Source organism: Alligator mississippiensis, chromosome 4, assembly GCF_030867095.1.
Source record: "Alligator mississippiensis isolate rAllMis1 chromosome 4, rAllMis1, whole genome shotgun sequence".
In the NCBI taxonomy this organism is placed as follows: Eukaryota; Metazoa; Chordata; order Crocodylia; family Alligatoridae; genus Alligator; species Alligator mississippiensis.
In genome coordinates this window covers 102,625,964-102,638,716 of record NC_081827.1, presented here as the reverse complement: position 1 = coordinate 102,638,716, position 12,753 = coordinate 102,625,964, and the positions used below count along the sequence as shown (strand labels likewise).

The following is a 12,753-nucleotide window of genomic DNA, read 5'->3' as shown; positions in this document are numbered from 1 at the left end:
CTAAATGTAAATCATAAAAATATATAGTATTTGGGTATTAAAACTGTAACAGCACTTGTATTGGCTTTGGGTGGCTTTTTTGCTTTGGTCTGATTTTTTAAATACCATATATTATTCTCATACTCCCAATTTCACAAGATGTAATGCACAAAGTGACAGTACAAAGCTCTTGGTCCTGTAAATGAATTCCATGAATTTCAGGACAAGAAGGAATAGAAATATATTTTTGAGATATGTGGATGGATTCTTAGCTCTCTGAACTTAGGACGAGAGCCTGTTATCATTCTCACCTCAGCCATAATAGGAAACAATAGGTATTATAATTCATTGCTTTAAATATCACTATTATACTTCCTTTTGGGGGGGGGCAAGAGGGAGTAGAATCCCATTTCCTTTCAGAGGGTAAAGAGTAGTAAAAAAAGCTTCCTTTCCTAGGGAAAACTATTTATTGCATACTCACTATTAACACAAGGGAGAAAGAAGTAAACTACTGGTAGGTATTTAGCACAATCCTTTCCTCCACTCTTTACCCCACATTAAAGGCAGAATATAATCTTAATTTGCAGTCAGATCTGAAGCTGTGACTTCATGTCACTTCAAAGCTGAACAGGAAGTGCCTGGTATTACAGGCAGCAAAGTGATCCTCTCCCTTAACCCATCAAGTCATCTCTGGTACCTGTCTCCCGAATGAAGAGCAGCCCCACGTGTTTACGCAAATGAATGAGGTCAGGGGCTGACAGAGATCGCTTGCTGTACATGGCTGCTGGATGCAAAATTACTGAACTGCCAGATGCTGGATAGTCTGTTTTCAGCCCTATTGGTATTACTGTTTCATACAAATAGCTCATTAAAGCAATTATCAATTGCTAGCACAGTAGCTTAAACATCAATAAGTTAACACACATTAATAAGACAGTTTGGCTAAGCTAATGAATTCATAACAAGGACCCAGATCCCTCTGAGTCACTGCTATGGTTGAAGAACATTACATTAAAAGGTTTAGAAAAGCTAATGTCTAGATACCCAACCCCCTATAAAATATATCCAGTTCTTTGTAGTTATGACACACATTATACTATGGCTTGAGTGAGAGTATAAGCTTTCCACCTTGAGGCTAAAGAGGCTGGCAGGACTCCATGCCTTGATTCTAAATCTCCTCTACATGTATATCAAACAGTTACATTTACTAATACACAAAGGATGAGTGTCCTGCTGAAGTTAATGACAAAACTAAGTGACTGCAGTGTATCCAGGAGGATGTCATATAAAGGTTTTAGCTGAGAAAAAGGGAATCCAATAAGCAATTGCAAACATCTGATCACCACTGATTTGTGGAAAAACAATGCCAATTCAGATCATTAGACCAGACTACCAAACTACTAGAAAGCCCACATCATATTGTTTATACATTGTCATGGAGGTATAACAGAAGTTAGTTGAAGCTGCATCTCCCATTCCATTATAAGGTAATCTTGCCCCTGAGGAAGCATTCTACAATGAAACAAAAGCATTTTCCCTGAAAATGACTATGCATAGCTCTCTGCTGAAGTAGATCTTTTCCCCTGGGAAGTTTAAGGCAAAGTTTCAACAGGTGCTTCAAATATGAAGGTACAAATCTTGAAATAGTATTAGGATTTAAAAATATATATATATATATATATATATATATATATATATATTTTAACCCCTCATGACTCAAGGCTATTAATTAAACACTGGGTATTAACCACATGTTTCAAGTTGTTCTAACTGAAGAGGAAGGAATTTAACTTTTGGGGTGCACAAGGGATTGGGGGTTAAATATTAAGAGGGAAGGAAATACATATCCTACATATGTACATTGTTTTAAAGCCTGCATTAAAATGAAGGGTGATTAAAAGGTATACATAAGTCACGTTCTGAGAGTAGGCTGTGCATATGGACTTCATGCATATTTTAAAATATGTTCACTCCAGTGAGTATCATAATTCAATGCACAAGTCAAATCTGTCTAAAGCATTAGATCTTTCACGATCAGGCAGAGCTGGTAAACTCCATAGGAGTTTAACAGCACCACATGGATTCCAGTACACACTGACTTAATTAATACCAAATTATTTTGTTCAATTTCAGAAATATATTAATAGTATGGAAAAAATAAGAAAATCCCCATGCAGTCAACTTTACGATGGTGGAGTTAAGCTTGAACAAAAAGTAAAAACATTCTTAGGAGAACATGGTAGTTTCCTTTAAAAACAAAACAACCATATATACCACAGGCAATTCGTAAACACACTTTTAAATACCATGGAAATTAAAAGTTGAAGTTCTATGTCTGCAAAGAAAATGCATTTAAAAATATAATGTCCAACATATGCACTTCCAGACAGTTTCAATGCTGCTTTTCTGCCACTGATTTCACAACCACCATAAGCTTAGTACTAGAGTCAGTTTGTTCTTTCAAAAGCTCCAAAAACTGAACACAAATCCTACCAGGCTGTGTTGCATTTAATTTTAGCTGGATGGCACACAAACACCTCATCGGAGCTAAGTATCATCTAGGTTCATATAATAAACTCATAGAACTCCTTTCAGCTATGCTTAGCCCTCAAAAATGTATGGATGGAAACTGACTGTTCCTTGAATCATACAAAACCAGAAACGCAATTCACACTGGGCATGCCTACATGTGCAATTAATTCAATAAACTGCAGCGCAGTTTCAACTGGAGTTTATTGGTCCTGGGTACAGCATTTACACACATGCCCAATACTGGGGCATACTGAACCAGGGCAGCTGGCCCAGGCAGTCAGCCTGTCAACCCCTGCAGGGCTGCTCCTGCCCAACTTAACGTGCTGCTGAAGGTCTGGCCAGGGCACAAGGGTGCTACATTATGGGGTTAGCCAGATAGCCCCAGACTGTAACACCCTCATGCCCCATCCAGCCCAGCCACCATCTACACATGCACTGCGACAGAGTAAACAACTCTACCATTATGTGGAGTTAATTACTTTACTCCAGTCTAATAGCACCGCCGTGTAGATTGTGACACTTTACTCCAGAGACAATTAGGCAACTCTGCAGTAGATGCACCCACTGTGTTCAAAGGTAGAAACACCTCTAGAGACATGTCATTAAATTTATTCTACCTATATCTACAATCAGAAGCATCCTAAGCTCAGAAGCCTCAATTCAGGACTTTTATGATACAAGGACAGTGCATCATTTGGTAAAGAACATTAGAAACAAGATATGAATAAAGTCAATTCTCTTAAAATACATACAACTGCACTCCTCACAGAAAAGGAACAAATACAGTGACTCCCCCACAAAACAACTGCAAAAACGATATAAAGCTTTGCATATCTAATCATACAAGAACAACTATTGTAAATTTGGTCAAAAGGGTATGCTAGGCAAAACAATAGATCTAGGGTTGTTTAGTGTACAGGGTCACACATCCAGCTGTACAGAGGAAGAGGGGCTTTTGTTTCATTTTGTTCTGTTCTTATACAGAAACTTGACTTTCTGATGGATGTAAAGACAATATATAAAAGTGTAACACTCAGAAGGACCTACTATAGGCCTAATTGTGCTCTCACTTAAGTCATTGGGAGTTCTAGCACTGACCTCAGTGAAAACAGACAAATAATGCTAAAAAAACCTCCAAACTTTTCTGAAGAGAAGAATCTTCCTGAGGATTGATCCCTAATGCATTTTTTTCCCAACCTTAACTCCAAATTAAAGCTTTTGTTAGAAAGTAAAAAGTAAATAGGAATTTTTAACCGCATCATTTTTTAAATATCAAAAAACCTCAACTCTAACCAAATAATTGTGATAATCATTTACAAAAAAACCCATCAGCCAATAAAAGCAACAAGCAGCAAAAGGGAAAAATATTAAAGATACAGCAAGGCCAAGCCTGTAGTGCACATGCCATTTCATTTTATTCCCCTTCCCCCATATATACCTCCTAGAGAAAAAAAAGGAGCACCCCAATCTTGCTCCCATTTTTGCCATTAAAGTTGATAAGAGGAGGAACAGCCTGCCAGAATCCAACAGCAAATGTTTCCCTTTAGTGTTATCTATGTGCAAGACAGATTGTCTCACCCTCCCATTACTGGCAGCTGAACTCCAGTCTCCATAATAGCTTTTCTCTACAGACCTAGGGTCCCAGAATACAAACTCTTACCTCTCATAACGTACATGGTACTTGAACAAAGGTGCTTCAGTAATTTCTTCCGCCTCAATGCCTCTCTCATTTACCTTTCCCTGCCTCCTGTCCAATTCAAGGCCAGCCATGCAAAGCAAAAGAAAAAAAAACTTGGAACAGCAGAGTTGCTCTTTGTATTTAAATGTTCTGCTTCTCGTGTCTATTTTAAAAACACCTTCACTGGACCCAAGAGCAATTACTCAAAGTCTCATTGTTCTACAAGCCTCCACACCTTTAAGCACACTCAGGTCTAAACAAAGCTGTCAGTAGCATTAATTCAGAACAACAATAGTTACATAGACTCACGGAGACAAGAGATAACAGAGAAGACACAAAGCAAATTTTGACCAGCCCCAGGTCAGTGCAGGATGTTTTCTACACTGCATTTTAAAACAATGGATTTTATTCCTGAGGCTCTTCAGTGGGCCCAATCCAGAGGTTTCAGAACAGTCTAAACTTGATATGCCACATCTGAGACCAAAGTAGTTAGGGTGGGTTACACCCTCTACACACTGTTGACCAAAACTCCCTCCAGGACTGCAGTGGAATACAAAATAGCTTCCAAACACTTGGACCAATGCAAAACCATCCCTAACTTGCAATATATAACCCTCCATTCTATCCAGCAAGCATTAGGAAGAAGCAATGTGAAAAAATAGGTAACATTTTTTCCTCAGAATTTTAAACGATATTTTGTCCTACTGTAGTTCTAGAAGTTGAGAATTCATGACACTTCCAGGAAAAGAAGGACGTGAATCCAGTTCTTCTAGCCAAGTTTGAAATACTAAAATTCTGCCTACCTAGATGCCATCGTGAATTGGCATCAGAAGGCATTCTTCTATTCTTGTGCCGATCTACTTCATATGACTGCTGCCAATTGTTAAGCAGTTGCCATGATTTTGGCCAGGTATGAACATAAGCGGCAAATGAATAGCTGGAGCCCCCCGGTGGGAAGGGGACACTTGGAATCCAGGGAGGGAGCAGGAGCACAAAGGGTAGGTAGACCTATCCCCTGCTGACAGTGCTGCCGCTGTCCCTGGCTTTCCCAAGGGCAGTGATCCAGAGTCTTCCTGCCCCTGTCCACACAAGGGCTGTGGGGGGCAGCGGTGTTGGGTACCAGGCTTGGCTGAGAAGGGTAGGGGCAGTGCACAGTTTCTTCCTTCCAGCACCTGCTCCCTCTCATCCTCCCACCCCCTTGTATTCCTGGCTGACTTTAAGCAGGCACTGGGAGGAGGACCCTGTGAATCACTGCCACCATCCACAGCCAAGCCCAGTTCCCCACATAGCCACACCCTATACCATGGGGCAGGGACAGGTCTGGGGCTTCCCCTGTGCCCGGATCAGCTGGGGGCAGCAACAGAAGAGGGGTGCGACCATAATGCTACACCCCGCCTGGATCCACCCTTGCACAAACACTATGCATCAAACCAATACCTACACTTGGGCATGAGTTTGACCATACTCTCTGCAATACCAACAGACCAAGACATGCTTGACATCAAAGGGCTGGTTGCTCTTATATAGCTTTTATTTGTAAGGACAGGAGCAACCTTTTCAAGTCTGCCTATCCTTCTAAAATAAAGCAGTGCAACTAAAATTACTTTAAGTAATATAAAACTTCAGTCCGTCAGAATTTTTAGAAGCTAGCGACTTTCTAAACTGATAGTTATATCCCATTATTTGAAAGCCCAAAGCAAACTTAATAGTATTTGACTTGTGCTCCTTGACCACTACCTACCCCTACACTACTTAGCAATAAACTATGTACCTGCATGATATATAAAAGTACATACACAGTATAAGTTTTGTATACACAGGTTGTACTGACAATACAACTCGTGTTGGATTCTACCCATGACTGGGCAGTAGACATCAAGGGCTATAGGTTGTATACACGAGGTAAAGTAGGGAGAAAAAAAGGGGGGGGGGGGAGAGATAGCACTGTATGTTAAAGAGCAGTACACATCCTTGATGATCAGGATGGGTTCAGAAGAGGGGCAAACTGAGGCGCTCTGGGTTAGAATGCAAGGAGGTTGTGGGGAAACGGACTTGATAGTGGGCATCTACTACAGACCTCCTCACTAGGGGGATGACCTGGACCTGGAATTTTCAGCTTAGCTCACGGAGGCTGCAAGGGCAAGAGATACAGTTATCACGGGTGACTTAAACTACCCAGGCATCTGCTGGGAGGATCAGTCAGCCAGGTCTGAACGCTCAAGTAGGCTTTTAGCCTGCATACAGGACCTCCACCTAACCCAGGAGGTACATAATCCCACCAGAGGAAATGCCTTGCTGGACTTGGTCCTTGCCACAGGTGATGACCTGGTGAGGGATCTCTGGGTGTTCGATTACCTAGGCGTTAGTGACTATCATCTGCTGGAATTTACTATCTGGCACAGGGTGGTGAAAGCAAGCAGTAAGGCAAAAGTCCTTAACTTCAAGAGGGCCAACTTCAATGAGCTAAGAAGATTAGTAAGAGCGACACTGGGGGCTCAGAGCTTCAATAAGATGAGAGTCCAGGACGGATGGTTGTTCCTTAAGGAGACGACTCTCTGAGCTCAAAGGGAGTCAGTCCTAACGTGAACCAAAGGGGGCAAGAGTGCTAAAAAGCCCCCTTGGCTCACTGAAGGCAACCAGGAGGGCCTAAGGGCAAAAAAGGTGACATACAATCAGTGGAAGCAAGGGGCAATCACCAAGGAAGATTACACCTCCGTTGCTTGTGATGGTAGGGAGGCGGTTAGGAAGACCAAGGCAGAGATTGAACTAAAGCTGGCAACCAGAATTAAGGACAACAAAAAGTCCTTTTTCAAACACATAGGGAGTAAGAAGGCACCAGGTAACATGGGGCCCCTAAAGAATAGGCTTGGCAATCTGGTAATTGCAGCAAAGGAAAAAACTGATCTCTTCAACAAGTTCTTTGCCTCCATATTTCTAAGCAGGGACCAGGACAACTCCACCACTAGGATTATGGACAGGCTCAGGGGACACGACACCATGCCTAGTGTTAGGGATGCTCTAGTTAGAGAACTCTTGGAGGGACTGGACGTGTATAAATCAGCAGGTCCAGATGCTCTTCATGCGAGGGTACTGAGGAAATTGGTGGAGGTCATAGCAGGGGCCCTGGAGAGCTGTATGAATGCTCATGGTGCTCAGACCAGGTCCCAGAGGACTGGAAAAGGACCAATGTGGCCCCCATTTACAAGGGGAGAAAGGAGGACCTGGGTAACTATAGGCCAGTTAGTCTCACCTCGGTCCTTGGGAAGACCTTTGAGAAAATTATCAAGGAACACATCTGCATAGGCCCAACATGGGAGGTAATGCTCAGGGGCAACCAACACAGGTTCGCTGCAGGCAGATCCTGCCTGACTAACCTTGTTTCCTTTTACGAGCAGGTCACAAAGTCCTTGGATGCGGGAGTTGAGGTGGATGTCATCTACCTGGACTTCAAGAAGGCCTCTGACACTTTCTCATGCCATTCTCATAAAAAAAACTAGGCAACTGCAGCACTGATGCCTTCACAGTCAGACAGGTGGCAAATTGGCACAACGGTAACACCCAGAGTGTGGTGGTGGACGGGTCATTTTTGACCTGGAGAGATGTGGACAGTGGGGTTCCCCAGGGCTCAGCCCTCAGGCCTGTGCTATTCAACATCTTTATCAGTGACTTGGAGCTGGGCATGGAAAGCATGCTGTCCAGATTCGCTGATGACACAAAGATGTGGGGAGAAGTGGGCACACTGGAGGGGAGGGACAAAAGCCAACTAGATCTAGTCAGGTTACAAGAGGTGAGTGGATGAGAATGCAATGGAATTCAATGCAGACAAGTGCAAGGTGCTGCATCTAGGGAGAAGGAACCTACAATAGACCTATAGGCTGGGGAACACCCTTCTAGTCAACACAGTAGCTGAAAAGGATCTTGGAGTCATTGCTGACTCCAGGATGGACATGAGTCACCAATGTGAGGAAGTGGTCAGTAAGGCTAACTGCACCTTGTTGTGCATTTACAGATGCATCACAAGCAGGTCCAGGGAGGTAATCCTTCCCCTCTATGCAGTGCTGGTCAGGCCACAGTTGGAGTACTGCATCCAGTTCTGGGCACCACACTTCAAGAAGGATGTGGCTAACCTTGAGAGGGTCCAGAGAAGGGCCACTCGCATAGTCAGGGGGTAGCAGGGAAGGCCCTACGAAGATACACTGAAGCGCCTGAATCTATTCAGCCTCCACAAGAGAAGACTGAGAGGGTATCTGATGGCCATCTATAAACTCACTGGGGGGACAAGCGAAAAAATAGGTGAGGCTCTGTTCCCCTGGACACCACCTGGGATAACAAGGAATAATAGCCACAAATTGATTGAGAGCAGGTTCAGGCTTGATATCAGGAAGCATTACTCTATGGTTAGGACTGCCAGGCTCTGGAATGGGCTCCCAAGGGAAGTGGTGCTCTCCCTTGCCTTGGAGGTCTTCAAGAGGAGGTTGGATAGATATCTGGCTGGGATATTATGATCCCAGCGCTCATTCCTGTCCAGGGCAGGGGATTAGACTTGATGATCTGTTCAGGTCCCTTCTGACCCTAGAAACTATACCTAAACAAAATTTTGTATGCATTTAAGTTTATTGCATTCACACTAGTATCGATAAATAGCCTATCTTTGAAATACTTCATAGTGTATGTGGTACAACTTTAGGAGTGGGAAATATAGCTCTAAAGGCATCAGAAATTGTATATGACAATCATTTTAAAGGGCATTCACAACTTACCTATTTCCAGGGAGGGGAGAAGGGCTGGGGCTGAGCCAGAGACAGAGACAAACTTCCTAAGCATAATTATAGGAATCTCAAAATTTGCCCTCCTTCATTCCATTTTCCTATTTAGTTAGCAAAGTAATATTGATCAGTTTGTTCAGATTCTACAATACAGAGCCTAATTCTGATCTCATTACATAATATTGTAAGTGGGCAGAAACTCTAGAGAAGTTAATCTATTCATACCAATGTAAAAGCAACACACACAAGTAAAAGGAAAATCAGACTCTAGTTGGAACATCTCTTCTAATGATTTATATTTTTCTTTCTGCTCTCTGTTGAGTCTAGGAAATCCAATTCACCTGGAATTCAGTGTCTCTCATCCATGCCGTGCGTGCGAGAGAGAGAACAGAGAGACGGAGACAGACTTCAATCTCACATCTGGATTTAATAAAAAGGAGCATTGTTCAGCTGCTAAAATCTGAGATCTGCTTTAGATCAGTACAAATCAATGAACAGCTCTGCTTTAACTCAGATTGAGGAAGGGTGGTAAACTGTCAGCAGCTGTCATTATTATAGCATTTAGCTTTCTGACTCCACCTCTTTACCCATTCACACGGCTTCCTACAGCTATAGTTTAAAAACAAACCAAGATGACAAAAATGACCTGCAGAGAACAAAATATCGTCTCTGACTTATATAAACTAGGCCTAAAAAAATTAAGTGCTCATTTCCTTTGAAAAGTTATTTTCCATACTTGTATTTTTATATTTACATTTCAGATTTCGTCTGCCATGGAGTTTTGAAGGTGCACCAGGAGGGACCGTGACACCACAAGTGACAAAGCTGAGCAACTGAGGGTAGGAGGAATTATTGGTCAGAATTCTGACAATCTTTGTGGATGAGCAACAGAAAATCCTCAAAGAAACATCTCTCAGAACTCAGTCTATTAGCCACCAGCTGAGGGATGGCTTTTTGAACTGAGATGTCTGACTTAAAGAACTGCAAATGAGACAGCTGTTGAGAGAAGGCTGAAGAACTCTTTTCCTTGTTGAGGACTCATCCCAAGACATGAAATAGGCTCATGAATTCATTCTCTGGAGACAGAACTTCCTGAGAGAAATGGGCTTGCATAATTTATTTGTAATAAGCTAATTTTCCAGATAAGGTAGTTACACAGAACTTATCCCTGAATTCTTAACCCAACTAACACCATATCGCTGTAAGTGTATTTGGTGTCGTCTCCAGGTCAACTAACAGACATCTATGAGAAGGCATGATCCATATCCAAATGCAAGGATATTTAGATGTCCTGAAGGAAGGGGTACATAGGATACCAGGACATCACATTATAGTCACTGCTAGCCAGGGGTTTGAGACATTCCATCTCATACCTTTGAGAGACAATAAATGAATTCATGCATTTGATAGTAAAGATCAAGCATTTCAGTATCTGAATTATCCAGAGTGTATTATATGTCCTGGAAGAGGATGTTCTGGACTGATGTCACTGATTGCATTTGTATCAGTGAGATTCCACAAGGCTGAAAGAAAGGGAAGATTTCTTGGGATGATAAGGGATAGACAAGGTAAAAACCCAAAAGGAAAAAAGAAAGGAAAAGAAATTGATACAGTCATCTCTTAACCATTATGCAAGTTCTTACTTATCCATGTGGTGATGATCACTTCTGACAGGGTCTAACATACATTTTTCAAGGATGAGTCCCTTTCTTGTCCCATTCTCTAGGGACACAAAGGAGGAGGAGATTAAGCTATTCCTCCAAGTTGGCAGCTTTTTGGTTTAAAGGGAACCCAGCCCACTAGCAAAAGACAAACTGATATGATCTCAGGAAAAAAAAAAACAAAACTAAAACACTAAGCATGCAAAAATAGAGCAAATGGAAAATGAAGTTACTAAGATACCTGAGGAGGCCTTAAGCAGCTCTTCAGAGTCAGGATAAAGACCAGAGAGTAAGAGAGAAGGGAAAGCAGTCTGATGGCAAACTGGCAGAAAGAGACCAGTGAAGGAGGACAAGATATCTAGAAGATCTGTCTGAATCTGTCCAGGAGCCTAAGAATAGGAGGGACCTCCTGGGTCATTAAGTCGAGTCCCCTGCTATTTTCAGGCAGCCATGTCCTACAATTCTGTTCATAAATTCATCAGCCTTCATTTTATAATAGTCATGTGCTTGTTCCTACTGTTCTTATTGGAAGGCTGTTCTACAACATCACTCTTGATGGGCAGAAACCCTCTAATTTCCAGTCTAAATTTAATTATGTCCAGTTTATATCCATGTGTTTTAGTGTCCACAGAGTTTTTAGCTTAAATTGTTCTCAAATGGTTGTATTTAAAAGATGGCAATCATACCTCTTCTCAGCCTTCATTGTGTTAGGCTAAAGAAAAGAAACTAGTATCTCCACCCTGACCATGTCACCGCCCCCCCACCCTCCCTGAAATTTTCCAGCTTGCATTTATCTTTCTGGAACATAAGTTGACTAGAATTATATACAGTTTTCCAGATAGTCTTTTCAGTGCCTAGTAGCATAGCTAGAGATAGGGGAGTGGGGCAGCAGCCCCAGGCACCAATTTAAAGGAGGCCCCAGAATCACAGGCCCTGGGAAGCCTGTGCTCCAGGAACTGCTTCAGACAGTGTACAGGGAGTCCATCATGTGGCCACAGCAGCAGCTGCTGCTGTCCAAATGTGGTGAACCTCTGTCATGGCAGGTAAGACCGTATCTGCCCCCTCCCCCCGCCATAGCATCCACATGCCACACTCTACACAATATTATCATCACCATGTCCATCCGTCCTCATCCGCAACCTCGGGCTCTAAAATAGCTAATAGCTAGTTGTACCTCTTCCCATGCCATGCATAACTGAATGATTATAATTCTCTATGTCTATTAGATATATTTTCCCTGATACTTCTTAGGATCATATGTGCCTTCTCCATATACAAATCACACTACTGGCTCAAAGACAACCCAAGATCAACTAATACATGCAGGTCTTTTCCTCCCATGTTTCCCCTGACAAGCTTCCAGGTTATAGCAGAAATGCATATTAGTCCTTTAGGGTGCTTATACACATACAGCGAGGCTGCTCCGACATGGTGTAACTACAGTGTATGTAACCTCCTGTGATGTTCACTAGCACACTTCACCCTTTCTGGCCATTCGGGGGCAGCTGTCTCCTTTTGGGTCGACAGCTTGTCTTCCAGATACCTTAAAAGGTCCCCAGGGATTATTTCCTGCCACGTCTTGTTGGTACTGGTTATTGTTGGGAGGATATTTTTAAGTCCTGCCTCCCCTGGTTCCCTCCTTCTGGCACTCTTGCCTGGACTCCCGTATCAGGGCTCCACCTCCCCTACACCCTGCCTTGCACCAACTAGAGATGTTGCTCCTTGGCTGTGGCTGAGATAACGTCTGCTCACCATGGTGAGGGCTTTAGCTCCTATATAGTCACAGTCCAGTTCAGACAGTGTACCATCCTGTTTCAGGACTCACATCAGCCTGGCTTGGTTTCCTATTTTCCCCTGGATGCCTTACTCCCAGGTGCACTCCATTTTCTCCCAGTACTGACTCACAGTGTCTGACTGTTTCTCCTCTCTTTCCCTCCCCAGGCTCACTGCTGTTCCACTCCATACCGGCTGAACCCAGGATCCACAGAGTTCAGGCTCCGTCGAGCCAGCATTGTCTGGGCATTCCCCCTCCTGGGGTTGCCATCACTCGCCCCTGTCAGGACTGTCGATTGATCACAGATGCCCTAGGCCTTCATGGAGCCACTCTGTTTAAAGTGCCCGTTCCACTCCCGCCTCC

General features: G+C 43.0%; 1 protein-coding gene across 1 annotated transcript in view; it reads right to left on the bottom strand.

Annotated features, from left to right (window-relative positions):
- The window catches only part of LARGE1 (LARGE xylosyl- and glucuronyltransferase 1), a 424,798-nt gene that overhangs the window by 330,701 nt on the left and 81,344 nt on the right, over positions 1-12,753 (bottom strand). The gene's annotated exons all lie outside the window — the stretch shown is intronic.